The sequence below is a fragment of the Stegodyphus dumicola genome, chromosome 7 (genome assembly GCF_044657685.1).
Source record: "Stegodyphus dumicola isolate Sdum_Otavi_A_Nest chromosome 7, ASM4465768v1".
In the NCBI taxonomy this organism is placed as follows: Eukaryota; Metazoa; Arthropoda; class Arachnida; order Araneae; family Eresidae; genus Stegodyphus; species Stegodyphus dumicola.
The window spans coordinates 208,828,459-208,851,439 of record NC_140774.1 but is presented as its reverse complement, the minus strand read 5'-3'; the positions used below and the strand labels follow the sequence as shown (position 1 = coordinate 208,851,439).

The window sequence follows — 22,981 nt, the reverse complement described above, 5'->3', positions numbered from 1 at the left end:
CCACTCCGAGCCTCGGCGTGGACATTTGTTCGACCTGCATTAAACATTCTTACCCACTTTCTCCCCATTTCATCACTTATCGCGCATTCACCGTAAACTTCTGTCACTTGACGATAAATTTCGGCCGGTTTAACATTCCTCCCGTTCAAAAATTTAATCACGTCACGAATCTCACAGTGAGCGGGAGAACTAATTGTCTTAAACATTTTGAATGTGCACAGCAAACTGAAAACACAACAAAGAGCAACCAAAATGGCGACAATTGAAAGTCAGTGAACAAGAAAGACTCGTGCGCATGCGCGAGACGCCTACCAGAGCGCTGCGACGGCGCTAGAATGAAACGGTACTTAGTTTCCGAATATTTATGTTCGTTATATTATTTCTTCAAAAATAATACGTGGCGATAGAATTTGGTGCCAGCATCTTTTTATTTGAAAATTGATACGTACACAAAAATTATACGGACGAAAAGGTGAGATTAGAATCCAATGCTAAAAATAAATCTTTGGTTAGATTATTTAAGTTAAAAAATATCCATTGAATTTCGTAAGAAAAATGATGAATTATCCTTGTTTTTCGGAAACAAGTGTAATATAAATTAAAGCATTCATAAACAAGTGTAATATAAATTAAAGCATTCATAAACAAGTGTAATATAAACTAAAGTTTATTAGTTTTAAATATGACGAAACAAGAAGTTCATGATAATCCACATATTAGCAATAGAAGCTATATCTGTATAACTTAATCTAAAATTATCTGATATGGAAACCACATGATTTCCTTGTATGGCGTATTAAATTATATACATTTTTGCTGCCGCTCATTTATACTTATTTCCTCCAATTATTCTAATTAAATTAATCTAACCTCAAGGCGTTTTGAAACGACATCAAAAACTGCAAATTTTGAGATTAAATATGCGAGTCAATTTTCTTCGAGTCAAACTTCTTATTCTTTCATAATGAGTATTTCCTCATTTTAAACTTTAAACACTCTGCAACTGGAAGTATATGTCTACGACCAAAGATAGCAAAAATAAATCGTGGTAACGGTTTTGAGTCAACATAACTATGTTAGAACAGTGCTATATATAAATCTAATATATATAATTTTGAGTCAACATAACTATGTTAGAATAGTGCTATATATAAATCTAATATATCTTCTAACCTCAAGGCGTTTTGAAACGACATCAAAAACTGCAAATTTCGAGATTAAATACGCGAGTCAATTTTCTTCGAGTCAAACTTCTTATTCATTCATAATGAGTGTTTCCTCATTTTAAACTTTAAACACTATATCATCTGGGGGGCAAATATTATAAATTTATTTTAATAGAAAAGTTATTTTAACATATGTGCGTTTAAGAAAAAAGAGCAGCGAAAATTTCCCCAAAACGCAAGCACATGAATTTTGGCAGCATAGTTTCGTCGAAAATTGCGCGATTTGGCAACACTGCGTTGCAACGTAAAGCTGATTTGCTGGTTGTGGTAGCGCCGAAAAACAATTGCGTAGTTTACCGTGTGCTTTTGTTTTTAAAAGTTCCGAGACTTGAATGGATATGGAAGCGGTTGATGAAGAAGAACGCTTCAAAAGGCTTCCTTCGTATGTATTCACTTATATATCATGATTAAACTGAAATAAAAAATGATTTATTATCAAAGATGACAGAATAGTTTGACGCATAACCATGGTCATCAAAATTAGCAAACCAAGGAATATATTGTTTTTTGTGTTAACTGGAATTTAAGACAAATTGCTTTCGTTTATCACGTTTAACCGAGTAATTTCAGTACATTAATACTAATTTATATTTTTTATATCCGTTATAAATGCTTATATATTGTTTTCTGTGTTAACTTGAATTTAATACAAATTAATTTTCGTATATCACGTTTAACCGGTTAGTTTTACATCTACATGCTTATTATCTGTGAATTTTTATAATTGCTTAATATATTGTTTTGTTTGCTAACTTGAATTTACATGCACTAAAAATCACGTTTACGGCCCGGATCATCGTCGATGAACTGCGAGCTTGGCGAGTAAAAATGCAACGGCGCCAACGGGTTCTCTGCGAATGAAAACCCACATATTTTTCAACTGGTAAAAGTTTACAATTGGGTGCCCCTTGTTTTTTGGCGATTCTTTTTTTGATGACAAGATCGGCACCAGGAAGGTACAATTTCTTTATGGTCGCTACACAAAACCAAAATAAGAGGTCAAAGAATTGCACAGACTCTGTACACATTGATCTGTTTTCACTTAAAAAAAAATCCTAGAATTGCACAAATTAGGCATTGCACAGTGCCTTAAATTTGTCCATGTACACATCAATCTATTTTCATTTAAATAAAACCGGGAAGCTAAAACAGAGTTAAAACTATCATGGTAACCAGAAGTGAGGTTTCATCGCCAAAATTTAAAAAAAAAAAAAAAAATTGTCGCTAATTGAAGAGGCACCCAATTCTACACTAGAGCCCTATTTTCATTTAAATAAAATCAGGAAGCTAAAACAAAGTTAAAACTATCATGGTAAGCAGAAGTGAGGTTTCGTCGCCAAAATTTTTTAAAAATTGTTGCGATGCGAAGGGGCACTCAATTCTACACTAGAGCGAAAATATTTATATTCGTGATCCATTTGTACATAGGAATTCAGTATACAAGTAATTTTCTCACACCTTTAACAAAGGTTGAAGATATCTTATGTGAGACACTTTTTTGATTACATGATCGATCAGGTTATGTTAGATTTTTGTCAGGTTTCCTGACTGTTCAAGTTCACGAACTGGCAATTTTAATGTACACGAAGGGTGGAATCACCAGTGGCAGCGATACAAAGCATTACCGAGATTTTTAAAAATTTCTTATTAAAATCTGATTCTTGCATTTCTTAAGATCTTAATCTTGCATTTGAACCATCAGGAAATCCAGTCTGAATGACGTAGAAGTCAGTACATCCGTATACGCTGAAATAAACATGCTACTTTCAGCACAATCAGTTCTTTTTTAGATTGTGTTTCACTGTATTTTATTGAGTGTCACATTCTCTCCAGAAGTCATGGATTAGCCGTCTTGGATGGGCAAAATCTGGATTCCTTGGGAAAGAAAGCTTGGCTCTGCATTTGTCCAATCAAAGCTTGGATCCATTAGAAGATTTTGCAGCTGTGTGACATTTTGACACCTGTTCAGAGGGACCATTATTAGCAAATAAAGTTATTCTTTGAAGTGGTGATTTGTGAAAGACATTCACCAGTATCTCTTGGAACCAAATTCGGCAGTTACCACTTAGTTTACTTGAGTATTGGTTGGTAGGAACTGTTGATGACTGGCTTTCCATCTTGGTGTGCCTCATCATATCATATGATGTTTTAATGCAAAGTAAAATGTTTGATATCCAAATGTAATCGAATATGTGTAGTTTCCTAAAAAAGTGCCAGAATATTTAAATGTGCAAAACTAAAAGTATAAAATGTTAGTTTCCTTGAATTATGCGTTTTCTTAGTCTTCATTTTATAATAAATCCAGATGTAAAGTACGAGTTGAAAAATAGGCTGATCGCATTTTCGTCATATCACATATTATATTAAGTTGACCATTATTCTTCAGAACCGTATGTTTAGCTTAAAATGCTCGTTAAAAATGGGGATTTTTCTGTATATTAGATCATCAGTTTAAATCTAACTAAATTTTCTAAAACTGAAAAATATAAGAAGGCGCAAATGAAACATGCAACAAAAGTTATCGTACACCGAAATATTTTCGTAAAATTTCATAAATAAAAATTATCGTCTGCAACATTTTTACCCTGCAAAGGGCTATTCATTTCGTTTTGGCATTTTGAATTAGTTCACTATAAATGTCAGTTCACTTCTCAAATTGTTGCCACCAAATATTGTCGCCCTACGTTATATTTAAAGAAATTAGATCAAGGATGTCAAACTCGCGGCCCGAGGACCGCATGCGGCCCACAACAAATATTTTTGCGGCCCGCCCAATATATCGGCAAATAATAATATATAATAATAAAATAACATATCGACAAAGAAAAAAGTGAAATGTTTACTGCTAAGTAATTAACGATAATTTATTCAGTGTTGTTAGATTACTCACAGCGAGCTGACACACACACACACACTACTTAAATTACAAATGCGTGTGAGTAGCTTGCGTTCAGCTACCTTCGGCTTTTGGGGGACACGTGCACTCAGAACTTGTACGCATCCACCGATAGCCGAATGTGGCCGAACTCATGGTCTCAGTTTTCCAATCACACTTATGATATATTGGTGCATCCACTTTGCTTTATTATTTTTGCGGCCCGCCTAAAGTTAAACCTTGTTTGTTTGACCCAAGTGTACCTATGAGTTTGACATCCCTGAATTAGATAATGAAGAATCTGCATAAATGTACGTATGTTTCTTGCATTGTGAGAAAACAGCGGTACCTAGAGTCATCTAATTTTGAATAGCGTAATCCTCCACCGAATATGGGCATCTGAAAGCCCAAATTTGAAATTTGGAATTTCTGTTTTGTAAAACTTTAACGAATTTTTCATTAACAAACTCAACGATTTAAAATACAGCAATGGCGACACTCTATGGAGGAAAAGAAACCTTTTTATCTCCAGCGCGGAACTGTATATCGGAAAATCTAAAGATATGCTCATTGTAAAATTATTTTGCGATATTGTCGTTGAATTGAATTTTATGATTTAAGTGCGAAGAACATGATGTTTAATAAATAAAGGTAACGCACAAAACGTTAAAAAAACGCCCTTTCCGACGTAATTTAAAATCGGAGACCTTCAGATTTTTTTTAAATTTATTTATTTTTAATTTCTGCAGTTTGATGACGTTTAAAAACTCGCTTGTCTTTATTCTTTGCTTGCTTACTTCCTCATATTTTATTTAATATTTAAAAATGTGTCGTAGTCGTAAGGAAACAACAAATATCATACGAAAATGGATCATTTTTCATCATAAGGGGTGGAAAATCGATCCGGGATATCGCTTAATTAGTACATTTATCCCATTCTACGACGCAGTATATGATAAAACGCTTTAAAAAATCGGATCGAAAATAAAGTAAGAAGAGGTCGTCCGGCAAAGTTAACGTGATCAGAGATTTGTAGTTAGAAAATTTGTGAAGAACGCACGTTTGAGTGCTGTAGAGATTTCTACAGAATTTATTGAAAAACTTTCTACTTCAGTTTCACCTGAAACTGTTCAACGAATACTTAGATGAGCTCATTTATATGGAGGCTTCACTCGATGAAAATTTTTCTGTAAGTGCAAAAAATGGAAAGGTTATATTCTTTCGCAAAATCAATGGTAAATAAGCCCGAAACGTATTGGAACCGTGTCTCATTTGCAGATGAAAGCAAATTTAACATTTTTTGTTTCCAATAGGCATATAACAGTATGGAGAAGAAAAAATGAGGAACTTAATCCCAAGAACTTAGTTGGAACTGTAAAGCATGGCGGTGGGAGTGTGGGTGCATGTCAGCATCAGGATTAGATAGTTTGGTATTTATTGATGGCACAATGAACCATGCTCTTTATTTAAAATATATTAGAAGATAATTTAAAATTACCCAATCAAAATTTTGGGTATTGGAAACAACTTCTTTTTACCAGGGTAGCGATCCTAAGCGCATGGCCGTCAACGTTTGCCTTTGGTGTGTCTAATATTGTCCACAAGTTCTGAAAATACCACCTCAGTAACTTGCGATGCAGATATTGCAAAAAATATATAGAAAAAAAATTTTTAATATGAAAAGTTTCAGATTTGAAATTACATCCAAAGGGGCGTTTTTTTAATATTTTGTCTGTTATCTTTATTTTATTAAATATCACGTTCTTCGCACTTAAACCATAAAACTCAGTTCAAGAGCAATATTGCAAAACAGCTTTCAATTGAGCATATCTTTAGAATTTCCTATACAGAGTCTCGCGCGCTGGAGATAAAAATGTTTTTTCTGTACAACGTTGCCACTGCTCGCTTTGAAATTCTTGAGTTTGTTAATGGAAAATTCGTTAAAGTTTTACAAAATATGAAATCGATAATAAAACAAATTTCAAATTTGGCCTTCGCACTAGGATTACGTCATTCAAAATTCGATGGCTCTATGTACCGTCGTTTTATCACAGTGAAAGAAATATTCATACATTCATGCAGAATTTTTCATTATTTAATTTCTTTAAATATAATGTAGAACTCTAACAATGGGTGGCAACAGTTTGAAAAGGGAAACGGACATTTATAGTGAAATGCCGTATTTGACGGCATATAAGACGCACCCTTATTTAGAAGGCCACACACAAGGAAAAAAAGTTTCAATAGTCCGCCCTACAGCGCGGCACCACAATAACTTAAAATGTGGTTTCTTTCTCTTTCATCCATATTTCCTATTTGACTGAGTTTAAAAGAAGTTTTCTTCCGTGCATTTATAACAAACCTATGAAATGCTAGTATTTTTTCTTCATAATCTGCTGGCATTTTCTGTGCAATAGTTGTTCTTGTGCGCATTGATAAGACTTGCCTTTTCATGAACCTGTAGCACCAGCCCTCAGACCCTGAAAAATTCTGATTCCCACGTTTTTCTGCAAATCCTTTGGCCTCATTGATTATCATTTTGGTTGCAACACTTATCCCAGATTTCCTCTTATCTATCACCCACATTTTTACGGCATTTTCAAGTTCAGGCGGAGCTGGGCATCGAAGGTTATGTTTTTGTTTTTTAGCAGTCTTCAGTGGATCTTCCTGCAGTCGCCAAGTACGTATCATTTTTTCGGTAGGTGGTGGACCGAAATGCCTTACTGCTCCTCTACACCCCTAGTTTATATGTGGCCGATTTAAATCGGCTAGGGGGGCCGGGGCTGCGCCCACTTTTCTGACCCCTAGTTTATACTGAATTGTATAGCTTAATCTCCTGTTTCCTGTAGTCATATTTTCCAGGGTATTTTTTTTTTAAACAAATAGTTTTAAGCACCGATACCGACGCGTTTATACACAGTAGCACCGATACCGATACGTGTGTCGGCTGAGTCAAAGAAAGTCTATGTAAAGAAGGAAAGGCTCCATAGACGTAATGTGACCGTCGAACCTGTTCGAACTTCGACATCAGCTTCGAGCTTTGGCGCTTTTTGGCGACAGATATTTCACGCATGCGTAAAATAATTATGGCAGATGTAGGAAAAGTTATGTGTGTCTAGACCAGTGTTCCGCAACCGGTGTGCCATGAGTAGGATATAGGTGTGCCGCAATCAAATACATGTATTTGACATTTTGCAATTTTTTATCATAATTATCGCAAAATAATTATGACAGATGTAGAAAAGGTTGTGTGTCTAGACCTTTATCCGGGCTAAAAATAGCATTCAGTATTGAAAGTTAACTTGTGTCCTTCACGTATAAGACGCGGGTAACGTTTTTGAGACCAAATTTAGGAAAAAAAGTGCGTCTCATATGCCGTCAAATACAGTAAGGCTAAATCGCAAAACGCAAACAATAGTCCTTCAGGGACATAGCCCCTGCGGACTAATAAAATTAAAATAAAGCTGGTCAGCTCTATACCCAGACGTTTGAAAGATGCCATAAATGCTGCAAGGTAACCCACAAAATGTTAACAGAAATACTACATAATATGTGCAGATTCTCTTAAAGAGTACAAAGAGGTAAATTTTCTGTTACTTTTTGATTATTGATTTCCCCCCAAAAAATTCATATGTTCATAAAATAACTAATCTATTTTTGCTAAGCGAAATTTATAGATATTATGAAAAACTTCTCATTCTCAAATATTAATTTTTATTAATGAGCAAAGCAATATTTTGCTGAAACTCGTAAGTGTACGGACACTTTTAGGAGCCACTGTATGAATTAGAAGAAAAAAATTTTATTCAATAAAATTTATTTATTGCAAATTTACATTCACAGCAAACGATTAAAATGAAGTAATGTTTCTGTGTTTAAAAAAGGGTGGATATGTGTTTTTCTGTAAAATGTAAAAATATGTTAGAGTGCACTGTACATTTTGATTTGTAGTGCTTCTAAGTGATTGCTCATTTTCGTGAACTGAAATGCCGCTAATATCTGTATTAATTTTTTAATATTTCCGAATTAATGTACTTATAATTAAAGTAAAACAGAACTCCGTTAAAGTATTTACACTCTGTGAATATCAAGATGCGAATCACAGCGTTCAGTCTGTTAGAAGTTTTCTTAAGAAAGGTTTCTTAATTCTTTCTATATTCTCTCTTCATTAAATATACAAGATATGGGTTGAATCCTAGCAGAGCCCACACCCTTGGCGCGAATAATTTTGGTTATAGCGCGCATCGTACATAGACAAAGGGAGTGTGCAGTGCCAAGATTGTGCAATTCTCTGATCTTTTTTAAATGAAAACAGGTCGATGTTTACATGGATATCGAGTTTGTCCAATTTTTGTATTATTATTTTCAAGTTGGCGATTTTGAGAAACGCGCGAACCAGTGCGCACTTTCTCAGTTTGTCGCCAAGGGTGTGGGCTCTCCCAGGATTTTACCCAAGATATGTAGGAAATGACTGAAAAATTGAACTTAAGTTTTCTGATAATTCTGAAATATTCTTTATTCTAAACGTTCAGCAATTAAATTCGGTAGTTTTCCCGTTTATCTCCTCGCGGTATCGTATAAGAACATGTAATATGATATAATAGCACTCGATAATTAATAATAAGACAATGAAAAAATTAGAAGCGACGTTGCTTATGTCATTTAGTGTTTATTTCACATGGAAACTGTTTGCCTATTGCCGGCAGCCATACATTACATCACCACGTAATCCTTTCATTGGTGATATATAGATTCATATCATGAATATTTGAATATTTTCGATTACTTGGGAGAACTTCACGGGGAAAGTGCGGAATCACCCACTGCTTGGCGCGTATTTAAGAATTGCACATACTCGGTATTCATGTACACATCGACCTATTTTTCACTTTAAGAAAAATCCCAGAAATGCACAAAAATGACGCTGCGCACTCCCTTTATCTATGTACACATCGACGTATTTTCACTTAAGTAAAAGAAAACTGTCAAAAATCGAATTCTTCCTACCCTTGTAAAAAGCGCCATACAAATAAGTGTGCGATTCTGCACTTTACCCGAATTCCACATTGCTGAAAATATTCTATCGAATCTTTTTTTCAGTGGATGGTAACTCAAAAGCGCATGGCGAGACCAAACAACGCGAGACTCAAAAAGAGAATTTCGAGAATAAAAATGGACACCAAAACATAATGAGATACGATTGCCAGATTTGCGGGCAGGTAAAGTACCTTAAATTCATTACTTGTCTTATCTTGTGTTTACATTGTTTCTTTTGGCACTAAATGCCTTCGCAGGTTATGTTATATATAAAATTTTAAATTTAGGTTATGTTATATTTAAATTGCTTGGTGTTCCATTTAAATTCGCAATTATTTATGGATGACACACCTTTTTTTTTTTTTTTTTTTGTCTGGACTTCGAGCGATTTTGTAGTATGAATCTACACAGCTTATATAGCAGTTTGATAAACCTCCTGTGGTTCGGGGGGGCGATAGTACGTTTGCAATCGTCTGATATCATTTTCCCGGCAGAACTTGCATTCAAAGTTTATGTTAAGAATTTTTAGAATTCTGAATGTAACGTATACTTTTTGCTTACTACGTTTAATTTATTCTTAATTCGTTTTCTCTGGTTTACCTGATTAATTATATTTGGTTTATAATTCAGTCTAATATGTTTATGTAGGAGTCTAAATTCTGTATTCAGTCTAATATGTCCATGTGTTAAGAATTAAAATTAGAAAAACTTGGACAACATGGTCTTCATGCGAGAATCACGTTTATTTCTTTAGTGTAATTTATTTCAACGTGTGCTAAAAAATTATCGGTCCATAAGAAAATTTCGAAGAGTTGGTGGTAAAAATTCAGCTTTTTTTTCCAAACTAATTTTTTTTTTATTGCTCTCTATTTAAATACCATGCTAAATCAAAAATGAGAAATAATATTAAATAACACTAATGAATAAATGAAATATTTTAAACAACTTGCTTTTAAATATGAAATTAAGATAAAGTGTTTCATCATTGAAGTACAAATATTATAAAGAATCAGTTCTTATATTATAAAACCCGTGGAAAAAGGATTTTAAACATGTAAAAGTTGCAGTTTAACACCTACTTTAGTAACTTAGGTAGGCCCACCATCAAGCGAGCAGTAAAGCTCTCTGAACACTGGTAGCTCGGTAGAATTTCCAACAGAAATATAGCTGGAGAAAAACCACGAAATGGTAAAAAATAGACTCGGCGAATTCAAGTAAGTCCAATACATTATTATAGCAATTTTTATACAGTTTTTATTTTTAAATATATTTGTGTGCCCCGATAAAATTTTGACCATTACTTTCTTGTTTGCACGCGAAAAGTACAAAATTTAATATTTATTATATTTTTAATTAATTTTTTGATTTCTCGGTTTCGTTCGTCTCTACGATATTGCATTTAGTAAAAAATAATTCCAAATTAAAATTTAATTATTCTTTCTAAAAGTGTGTGAAGTCTTGTTCTACGCGAATACTACTTCATTTAATTCGCTGTTAAGTCTTCCTTCTTTTCAGCAAGACCATTGGTATTCAGAGGTTTGTCAGAATATTCTTGGTTTTATTCGGCCCGAAGTTTGGAACATTTGTCAATTATATAAGCCATGGGGACGAATTTATTAGGTTACTTAGTTTCTTTTTTGATTTCTAGCTTACCAAAGGTTATTATGGTCCAAATTTAAAAGCTTCATAAATTAAATGTTATTGATGATAGGAGAGCTGCTGGCTTGTTTTTGAGATCAGAGCTTTCATAAACCAACGTATGAAAGCCGACTAGCCTTATAGTGGCTTAGAGTTAAAAATCTGAGGTTTACAGTTGATCTAGAGATTTGTTTAGTCTGGCTGTGAATGAAGCTGTTAGCTCCACGTAAGTTTGTAGAAGATTCAGATCTATCTGCAGCCCTTGATAAAGATTGCACTTAGTTAGGTCTACGCGAAAAAGTTCTTTCCCGTTTAAGCTTTATTAGCCTTTTGAGGCCGGGGCTTTGGTAGCAGTAAAAGCTACCAAAGGACGGGGAATCTTGAACCGCGAATGCTTTTTCCCCTTTAAGAAATCACCTCCTATTTGCAACAAAGATTCTTGTGTGTAGTTTAGTTTAATGTATTCTCAGTGAGGTGCATCTATGTCGCAAAAGGAAGACCTTTGAAAGAGATAAGTGGTTAAAGATAGATTATAAAACAAGTTCGAAATTCAAAAAATAACAAAATAACTTGGGCTTCCAGGTGCCCATGTTCGGATGGAGGACTACGCTATTCAAAACTGAACAGCTCTAGGTATCATTATTTTTTCCCAATGCAAGACACATACGTACATTCATACAGATTGTTCATTATTTTATTTCTTTAAATACAATACTGGCATTTGTATTTTATATTATTTATATATATATATGTAAGATAAAAATGTATGAATCAGAATTATAATATAACTATAAACATTAATTCTTCCTCTATATTCTAAAATCGTAATAACTTCTCTGTATTGCGTCATTTCTAGATCATTCTATGGCCCGCGCAACTCCGATGACGTAATAATTAAGAACTGAAACTGTCGTTGTAAACCAAAACTTTTCGTGTGCTTCCATCTTTCATAACTACGCACTCCAGCTTTTGCTCTGTGCTGTGCTAAGATGTAATTTCGCTGGCTTGCTTTCTATCTCAACAATATCAAAAATGTAAATCTTCTGTGGAAAGGCACGACTAGAGTGCCAAGTGATTGTGGCCACAAATATCAATTGGAAATAAAAATGGAATTAAAACTGCTTCGACTGCCAAGTTCTTTAGATATTACCAAGTTAGCATTACTAGCATACTACGCAATCAAATTCTTCTTCAATATGGGTCTAATCACGCATCTACAGTGTTCCGTTTTTCCTTTGCTTTTATTATGACATATATATATATATATGATGTACCAGCTTTTGTCAGGAATAAATAGATTGTTGAAGAATCATAAATGTAGTCGTAGCTTAAATAATCAGACGATAAGTTTAAAAAACAGGATCCATTTATTATTATTCAGGAGAAATAGCAGTTACAAAAATCAGATATCCGGAGTAAATAAAAAGAATTACTAATAACTTTTTGTATGAAGTTTACTGCATCGTGACATTTAAGAAAAAGCCCCGATATTCCTTTTGCGAGTCTTTTTATAGCCTCTGGAAAGGCGGAGCTTCCATGAAATAACGTCAGCCTCGTCATCCAATCCAGTTCGTTTGAAATATCTCGAGAACATTCTATAACTGTACGTGTAGAAAAGGCGGGAAAAACAACTTGACTACGGGGCTGTGAATTTAATTCCACGTACTTTCAAATAAGAGAACGTCGCCATTAAAAATAAAAAGAACATAAGTTAGAATTTAAGTTTAATCTTGACTATGGAATTTTATTATTACATATATATATAGATATATATATTATTTTATTATTATATAATTATATATATTATTATTTTATTTTTATATATTTATATTTTATTTAATACTGCATTTATATTTGGTGGCAACGATTTGAAAAGTGATTCTACGCAATATGCCGTTTGGAGATGAAGAGTTGGGCTAAAAACATGAAAGCCTTAATCCTGTATCCCGCGATTATAAGGAGGAACGTAGTGAAATTCTGAGACGTAATAAAAGAAACTATTTAAAAAGCTTACAATGTGTTCAAAATAGAATTAAATAAGTTAAAAAATTGCAGCCTTAAAAAAAAAACTTCTTAAGGAGATGTCTAGTATTTACGTTACTCACCGGACAAAATATGCATGCCGTGCATTAGGATTTCAATCCACATCAAATGTCTCTCACTGCCAAACATAAAAATGTCTCGACTGCTGGTGGCGTTAAGTTTTGAAACTTTTGTAATTTCATTTAGCTCACTAACTACTAACCGGCGTAAAACAGATTACTATTTTGATAAATATTAGTAGATAGAATATGGGGGTTTGGAGCCATGTGGCGCTGTGGCGCTCACAGACGACGGACGGGGGAAAAGGAAATTTACGGAGGAGCCCGTGTGGGTTGATACGTCATCAACCACGCGGCTTAACCCCGGACGTGCTGCATCCTATTCGTGACGTCATCACGCATTATCAGCTCGGATTATCTTGCTACGTCAGACACATGTTTCATCCTTTTTGTGTTTTCATGTCCTCACTTATCGATTGACATAGAACTCGCCGCTGCTTTGATGTCATACTAAATCCGCAGTCTTATTGCAACTTGTTAGAATTTCTAGCGCATTCTTTTTAGTTCAGCAACGACCGCTAGAGGGCAGTAGTCGTATCCATAGCGCTTTCTGATTGGTTCTCCTGGATCCTGACCAAGTTATTAACCATTATTTTTAATTGATTATACTATTTGACTTAATAATTAATATATTTAATGAAAAAAGTTCATCTATTTACCTGTAAATTTCAATTATTTGTCCATCTGTGGCATGGGAAACCTGGACGATAACAAAAGCCGTGCTTTTATCTCATGAATCATACTATTTAATCTTATCTATCCGATCGTATCTATCCTCTTTGTTCATCTTTGTGCTGCGGAAACCAGCATGAGGCTGATGGATTGCACATAGGGAATTCTGTTCCATCTTGCTCAGACCTTTGAACATCCTCGATAATGAATGAATTCATAACTTTAAATTTATTTTGTTTCTATTTTCTGTTAAGATATTTTAAATTTCTCATTTCTTTATCTCACAAACATGATTTAAGTATTTTTCTTTTCTTCTCGCCGTTAAATTAAATGTACTAATTTTCACTCCATATGTTTTATATACAAACATAAGATTTTCTTTTTTTCCTCCCATTTTTAAGTTTTACATTCTTTTCCCCTGCGTTTAACTTGCAAAAGTAATAGATTTTATAAAAGTAATATGTTTTCACAATTTTAATTTTTTTTTCTCTTTTTATTTTACAAAAGGTTTTTTCCTCTTCAGTTTAATTTTTCTTTCCGTGTTTTACGTTCTTTACTTTATTTGTTTTACAAAAGCTGTGCTTATTTTCATACGATTTTTTCTTTCATTTTACGAACTCGGTCTTTTTTTCCTATATTTTACTTCAAGAAGTAATTTTTAATTTTTCTTTTATATAAAAGCATTTTTTTAATTCTTTGAAGAATTTTCTTCTCTCATTTCTTTTTTCTTTCTTTGATTTTCCTCTTAAAGTTTTTCTTAATGTTTTAAATACTTATTGATATTACACCTCCATTTCTCGAAGCGTAAAGTTACATATATATTTCTCTGTCTATGAAATTTAAGCTGGAACTTACACGCATATAATTTCCCTCTGGAGGCTTTCATGGATAATATTTTCTGTAAATTTAAACCAATAAGTACGATGTCCCTTCCATATAACTTACTTAGCATGTTATTTTTCTTATTATTTTTTACGCTACTAATACTTAAGATATACAAAACTTTCTCTTCTAATGTATTACACCATACTACTAACACTTAACAGGTGATACTCCGAACTTTCTCTTCTAATGTATTATACTAACTTTTTGAAACATTATACAAAACGTCGCGGATTCTCTTTTACACATCTCATTTTTGTTCAAAGGATCCATAAAACGTGTCAAACAAATATAAATTTTAAACTTTCTATTTTCCATTTAGACGCTTTGCCTTACATTTAACCTTTATCAGGTTTTTAAAACATATCTCTGTTAATATTCCGATTCTTTTTTTTTTTTTTTTTTTTCTAAAAATAAATGCATACCTATACGGATTTTTTAAAGATCTACTGTGAATTAAACTTTATAATTCAGACAAAATACATTTTCACAACATAAAATCTACTTGAACTAATATATGGACATCTCTAACCAGTTTAGTTCAAATACATACGAAATTTCTTATTATTCTCTACCCCTGTCTAATACGTATCAACAGCATTTCATTTCCTATTATTTTACGCTACAGACATTTACATGAATATATTCAGAACGTTCCCTTTTATTGAGCAGGAGGTTTCAGATATATTAGTAACACAGATTGACTCTTTGAAATATTTTACAAACATATCTTGGATTTTCTTGTACACATTGTATTTAAATACGTTAAATTTTGATTTCTATCATGTGAAAACTTCACCCGGATTCTTAATGTAATCCCACCATTTACCGCAGACCTTCATAAACACTGCTATATTTGAACTTAACACAGCCATAATTTTTTAACAATCTACAGAATTTTTAAATTCACTATAGAGCCATATTTGTGTAAAACATCTAAAAAGAAAGGATGTCTGGACATGGAATTAATGTTAAGTCACGGAAGTGAAACTTTATCATCTTTTTCCCAACTTAGGACATAAAAAATTCTCAGCTAGGAATGTACTCGTATATATATATATATATATATATATATATATATTTTTCAATCATTATTTTTACGAGTCTCAAAGCTTTTTAATATATTCCTTCTAATCTTACAGCTTTTTGAGAATGATTTTTAAGTTATGACACATATCAAATAAAATCCTACATTACAGGGAATATTGACATGAATTTCGAAATAATAATACAACTTAACTTCAATATATTCAATTTGACTGAAGATATGCATTTCAAACTGACATTACTTTGCTTAGAGTTCTTACAACTCTTTGAGTACATCTTACATTTAATTTTCCAATAATATGAGAAACATTTTTGCATAAGTACCATACAAAACATATAATATTGACATGAACTCCATGGTCCAACGTTGGTCACTTAAATGAACACTTAATACATTTTAGTATGAATTAATTTTAAAAAGAAAAATTCAAATGCAAGTATTCAAACAGAAATGCTTCACAAATTTACATATTAAGCAAACATTCAAGAGAATACTATATATCTAGAGATATTATTTACACTAGTTGGTAATGTAATTTATGAGAACAGCCGCAGACGCATATGAGAGGTATGCAATATCCATGAAAAAACTTCCTACCAAGCCAAAGAGCAATAGTGAAACATAACATATAAGAAGGGGAAAAAAATGTCTGAGTATGGAAAACATGAACAAGAAATGAATATGTTTTCTGAAAATGTGTCGAATGGGATATGTCAGGAGTAAGAACCTTAACCAGTTTCAGGAATAGGGTCTGAAAAATAATGAAGTATTTTTAATCTTATTTTTTGTCTATAATGCATTTATTTGTACTAAAATATTCTGTTTGAAGACTATATTCTACACTTAGAAGGAATTTAATAAATCAGAATGATTTCGTTTTCTGAAGATTTAGGTTCAGAAATATTACAACTCAAAAGAAAAAAGGTTAGAGCAAGAATGACGTATACCGTAACCAATAAATTTTTTTTTCTTCCTAAAAAAATTAAAGTGAAACGTTTTCCACCAAAAAAAAGTAAATGAATTTTTTTTCGACTTTTCAAAATCAAAGTGGAGATTTTTCTCCCTAAAAAAATTAAAGTGAAATTTTTTCGACCTAAAAAAATCTAAATGAATTTCTTTCGACTTTTCAAAATCAAAGTGTAAATTTTTCCCCTTACATTTTGAATTTAACATGAGTTTTCCCATAGACAAAATAAAAGTGGAGATTTTTCTCCCTAAAATAATTAAAGTGAAATTTTTTCGACCTAAAAAAATCTAAATGAATTTTTTTCGACTTTTTAAAATCAAAGTGTAAATTTTCCCCCTTACATTTTGAATTTAAACATGGGTTTTCCCATAGACAAAATAAAAGTGGAGATTTTTCTTCCTAAAAAATTTAAAGTGGAACTTTTTTGACTTAAAAAATCTAAACGAATTTTTTTTTCACGTTTTTAACCTCAAAGTATAATTTTTCTAACTACATTTTGAAATTAACATGGGTTTTACCATAGACGAAATAACAGTGGAGATTTTTCGTCTTAAATTATTAAAGTGAAAATTTTTACCAATATACTTTTCTGCTTTTCATGCCATTACATTTCCAATGAAATTTGATTCATTGCCAGAAAGTTAAATGTTTGTTATTTGTTTTCACATCCGAACGCATTTCGTGTCTCACATATGCTCATTACAACCAAGTTAGAAGTTAAGTGGATTCTTCCTGAAATACTGTACATTTCATTACGGAAAGTATCTTGATTTTGAATCCTCTAATGTTTCTTTTTTTCCTACATTCCAAGTAAATTTTGTGCATAAAGTTTTCAGTTTCGATGGGAGTTATTTGCGGATGACTATGATGTTATCGTGTTTCCATAAACCTTTTAAAAACTTTGAGTATTACCAATTTTTAATGTTACGGCCACAGCAAATCATTGAATTTTCAAATATTTTCTTATTTGTCTTTTACATTGCCATGTAAAGATTTGGGAATAAATGTTCATTAAATAGATATATTGTTTAATAACGTTTGGAAGATTTTACTTCAATAGCACTACCATGCTGAATCAGAAAATTAAGAAAAGAAATGGAATTTTTTTATCTTAGCATACTATGGAAATAGAGACTGTTAACCCAGCTCATAAAGAATATTTTCTCGAAGTTACCAAGAATCACTGACTTGCACTATCATAGGTTTTTCTCATGAAGACTATTTCTTTCTTAAAAGAAGTTTATATACTAATTTCATTAGAAACATATCTAAGAAAATATATGACATTCATGAGAAACATCAGCACCTTGATTTAAATTACTAGGAAACTAAGAATCATTGTTTTGTAAATATGTTTCTCTTTGACTCAAAAGTTTCTTCTTTATCATATTCTAAATGAACAACTAACCGTACATAAGTAATATATTGTTTTGATGAACCAGTGTTCTATTTTAACTTATTGTATTACATTTTAAAAGACTATGAGAAGAAAGTCATGTTTTCCCCTAAATGCTCATTTTCCAAGTAGAATTTTATTATCACACACATGTGTTTATTGCACTTTTTGATAAAATCTCAAAGGCTGAAATGAGTGTTTCATTACCAAATTTGTATTTTCCGACTTCATTCTACTGAAACTGAAACATTCATAAGTTTTTACGAAGAAATATTTCTACGTGTTGTACTTTTTGATTAATTTTCATACCACTTGATTATCTTTGAAAATTTACTTCTTAGTCCAGTGCTAACACTATATTGCTAATTTTCGCTTTTTCAGTGCCTTTCGTATGTGACATAAACTCAGTTTACAACCTTTTCTTACTTAAACACCTTGCATTGCATTGCTGAACCAGGGCCATGCTTTCATTTTTATTACATATCATCCGAATATTATAAAAAAGGCACATTTTTTCCTTCTGTTAGCAAAATTTGAACGAACATATTACTATTACAGAGACTTCTTTAGTAAAATCTCAACGTTAAACTGAACGTTTCATTACTAATTTTGAAGATTCTGGATATATCCTACTTAAACGTTCATAACTGGTTAGCAAAATAGTTTATACATGTACTCCGTTGTACTCTTGGTTAATTTTAAATTGGTTAATTTCATCTATAACACTTGATTTCTAATGAAGTGTCGAAATGATTGATTATTAACTATCTGCTTTTTGCAAAGAATTTCGTAGATACATGTGTTCAATACAGAAAAATTTTCTAAATTATCAGTATTATTACCAAAATAGAATGCAAAATTTCCCTAAAAATGTATACATTTATTTCTTTAAAAACACGTACAGAATACCCACATTTAATAATTTAATGAGTATTTTTCTATATCAGAACGAAAGGTTTTAAATAATGTCATGTTCCATAAAATTTATGAATTTCTGATGTCGTTGGCTTTTTGCAAACGCTTTGAGAGAGTGTGCTCTCGGTACTCTTTTAAACACTTCGAAACAGTTTTCTCTTTGCTATTGGAAACTATTTTATCTTTGCTATTGATATATGCCAATGAATTCTCGATACTTTTTCTCTTGGTTTATCTTCAGCTTATGAATAATTTAAATACTTAAAAATATATTTGTAGATCATTTATGTTGACACTTGTGATAGATTTCCTGGATGTATTTTTAGAAAATGTATTTTTTCCCGTAAATGAAACTAATCTTTTCTTAAAATTTTATTATTCAGAGTATTACTCAATTATGACAGAATGCCAGATTTGTTCCCAGTATTCAACATTCATATTAACTTCAGTATTCCAAAGCTCTCACATAAATTTATATTTTTTTTATCAATAATAAGAAGACGAATGGAATAAATGCAGGTTATGCAGACATAGGGTAAAAATCTGGATGTAAAAGAACTTCTTCAGATCTAGGCAATTCAGTAAAATGTGCAAATATTCATCCTATTCGAAGCTTATTTTTTTTGGAATTACACAGCATAAAAATGTACATTTACTGAAAATAGATGTAATGAAGATCAAGTACTCTGCAAAAATCTGGACGGTAATTATACAAATCTAGTTATATGGAAGATTTCCATAAAGTGGTTCGAGCGAAGGAAACACGCCAGCAGTCTCCTAAAACTTTAAGTGAGCACCTGATCTGGGCTCTTACAAAAGTTAAGTAGAATTGAAGATTCTACGTAAGAGCGAAAATCAAAAGCCATTCTTATCAAAAGACTTCTTCATTACGTCTATCAAAAGACTTCTTCATTACGTCATTCTTGCTCTAACCTTTTTTCTTTTGAGTTGTAATATTTCTGAACCTAAATCTTCAGAAAACGAAATCATTCTGATTTATTAAATTCCTTCTAAGTGTAGAATATAGTCTTCAAACAGAATATTTTAGTACAAATAAATGCATTATAGACAAAAAATAAGATTAAAAATACTTCATTATTTTTCAGACCCTATTCCTGAAACTGGTTAAGGTTCTTACTCCTGACATATCCCATTCGACACATTTTCAGAAAACATATTCATTTCTTGTTCATGTTTTCCATACTCAGACATTTTTTTCCCCTTCTTATATGTTATGTTTCACTATTGCTCTTTGGCTTGGTAGGAAGTTTTTTCATGGATATTGCATACCTCTCATATGCGTCTGCGGCTGTTCTCATAAATTACATTACCAACTAGTGTAAATAATATCTCTAGATATATAGTATTCTCTTGAATGTTTGCTTAATATGTAAATTTGTGAAGCATTTCTGTTTGAATACTTGCATTTGAATTTTTCTTTTTAAAATTAATTCATACTAAAATGTATTAAGTGTTCATTTAAGTGACCAACGTTGGACCATGGAGTTCATGTCAATATTATATGTTTTGTATGGTACTTATGCAAAAATGTTTCTCATATTATTGGAAAATTAAATGTAAGATGTACTCAAAGAGTTGTAAGAACTCTAAGCAAAGTAATGTCAGTTTGAAATGCATATCTTCAGTCAAATTGAATATATTGAAGTTAAGTTGTATTATTATTTCGAAATTCATGTCAATATTCCCTGTAATGTAGGATTTTATTTGATATGTGTCATAACTTAAAAATCATTCTCAAAAAGCTGTAAGATTAGAAGGAATATATTAAAAAGCTTTGAGACTCGTAAAAATAATGATTGAAAAAAAAATATATATATATATATATATACGAGTACATTCCTAGCTGAGAATTTTTTATGTCCTAAGTTGGGAAAAAGATGATAAAGTTTCACTTCCGTGACTTAACATTAATTCCATGTCCAGACATCCTTTCTTTTTAGATGTTTTACACAAATATGGCTCTATAGTGAATTTAAAATATTACATTACAATGCGGATATTCTTCTCTGTAGTTAAAAATTCTGTAGATTGTTAAAAAATTATGGCTGTGTTAAGTTCAAATATAGCAGTGTTTATGAAGGTCTGCGGTAAATGGTGGGATTACATTAAGAATCCGGGTGAAGTTTTCACATGATAGAAATCAAAATTTAACGTACTTAAATACAATGTGTACAAGAAAATCCAAGATATGTTTGTAAAATATTTCAAAGAGTCAATCTGTGTTACTAATATATCTGAAACCTCCTGCTCAATAAAAGGGAACGTTCTGAATATATTCATGTAAATGTCTGTAGCGTAAAATAATAGGAAATGAAATGCTGTTGATACGTATTAGACAGGGGTAGAGAATAATAAGAAATTTCGTATGTATTTGAACTAAACTGGTTAGAGATGTCCATAATCTGTGTTACTAATATATCTGAAACCTCCTGCTCAATAAAAGGGAACGTTCTGAATATATTCATGTAAATGTCTGTAGCGTAAAATAATAGGAAATGAAATGCTGTTGATACGTATTAGACAGGGGTAGAGAATAATAAGAAATTTCGTATGTATTTGAACTAAACTGGTTAGAAATGTCCATACATTAGTTCAAGTAGATTTTATGTTGTGAAAATGTATTTTGTCTGAATTATAAAGTTTAATTTACAGTAGATCTTTAAAAAATCCGTATAGGTATGCATTTATTTTTAGGAAAAAAAAAAAAAAAGAATCGGAATATTAACAGAGATATGTTTTAAAAACCTGATAAAGGTTAAATGTAAGGCAAAGCATCTAAATAGAAAATAGAAAGTTTAAAATTTACATTTGTTTGACACGTTTTATGGATCCTTTGAACAAAAATGAGATGTGTAAAAGAGAATCCGCGACGTTTTGTATAATGTTTCAAAAAGTTAGTATAATACATTAGAAGAGAAAGTTCGGAGTATCACCTGTTAAGTGTTAGTAGTATGGTGTAATACATTAGAAGAGAAAGTTTTGTATATCTTAAGTATTAGTAGCGTAAAAAATAATAAGAAAAATAACATGCTAAGTAAGTTATATGGAAGGGACATCGTACTTATTGGTTTAAATTTACAGAAAATATTATCCATGAAAGCCTCTAGAGGGAAATTATATGCGTGTAAGTTCCAGCTTAAATTTCATAGACAGAGAAATATATATGTAACTTTACGCTTCGAGAAATGGAGGTGTAATATCAATAAGTATTTAAAACATTAAGAAAAACTTTAAGAGGAAAATCAAAGAAAGAAAAAAGAAATGAGAGAAGAAAATTCTTCAAAGAATTAAAAAAATGCTTTTATATAGAAGAAAAATTAAAAATTACTTCTTGAAGTAAAATATAGGAAAAAAAGACCGAGTTCGTAAAATGAAAGAAAAAATCGTATGAAAATAAGCACAGCTTTTGTAAAACAAATAAAGTGAAGAACGTAAAACACGGAAAGAAAAATTAAACTGAAGAGGAAAAAACCTTTTGTAAAATAAAAAGAGAAAAAAAAAATTAAAATTGTGAAAACATATTAGTTTTATAAAATCTATTACTTTTGCAAGTTAAACGCAGGGGAAAAGAATGTAAAACTTAAAAATGGGAGGAAAAAAAGAAAATCTTATGTTTGTATATAAAACATATGGAGTGAAAATTAGTACATTTAATTTAACGGCGAGAAGAAAAGAAAAATACTTAAATCATGTTTGTGAGATAAAGAAATGAGAAATTTAAAATATCTTAACAGAAAATAGAAACAAAATAAATTTAAAGTTATGAATTCATTCATTATCGAGGATGTTCAAAGGTCTGAGCAAGATGGAACAGAATTCCCTATGTGCAATCCATCAGCCTCATGCTGGTTTCCGCAGCACAAAGATGAACAAAGAGGATAGATACGATCGGATAGATAAGATTAAATAGTATGATTCATGAGATAAAAGCACGGCTTTTGTTATCGTCCAGGTTTCCCATGCCACAGATGGACAAATAATTGAAATTTACAGGTAAATAGATGAACTTTTTTCATTAAATATATTAATTATTAAGTCAAATAGTATAATCAATTAAAAATAATGGTTAATAACTTGGTCAGGATCCAGGAGAACCAATCAGAAAGCGCTATGGATACGACTACTGCCCTCTAGCGGTCGTTGCTGAACTAAAAAGAATGCGCTAGAAATTCTAACAAGTTGCAATCAGACTGCGGATTTAG

General features: G+C 31.7%; 1 protein-coding gene across 10 annotated transcripts in view; it reads left to right on the top strand.

Annotated features, from left to right (window-relative positions):
* LOC146996625 (uncharacterized) overlaps positions 1-22,981 on the top strand; it is a 243,990-nt gene that overhangs the window by 179,860 nt on the left and 41,149 nt on the right. For 7 of the 10 annotated variants that reach the window (XM_085821315.1, XM_085821317.1, XM_085821309.1 and 4 more), the window contains one exon: positions 9,202-9,320. The exons of 2 other annotated variants lie outside the window; for them this stretch is intronic. The gene's annotated coding sequence lies outside the window, so the exon portion shown is untranslated. Of the gene's footprint in view, positions 1-9,201; positions 9,321-11,632; positions 12,303-22,981 lie in introns of those variants that run through there. One more of the 10 variants, XM_085821318.1, reaches the window with a different exon arrangement.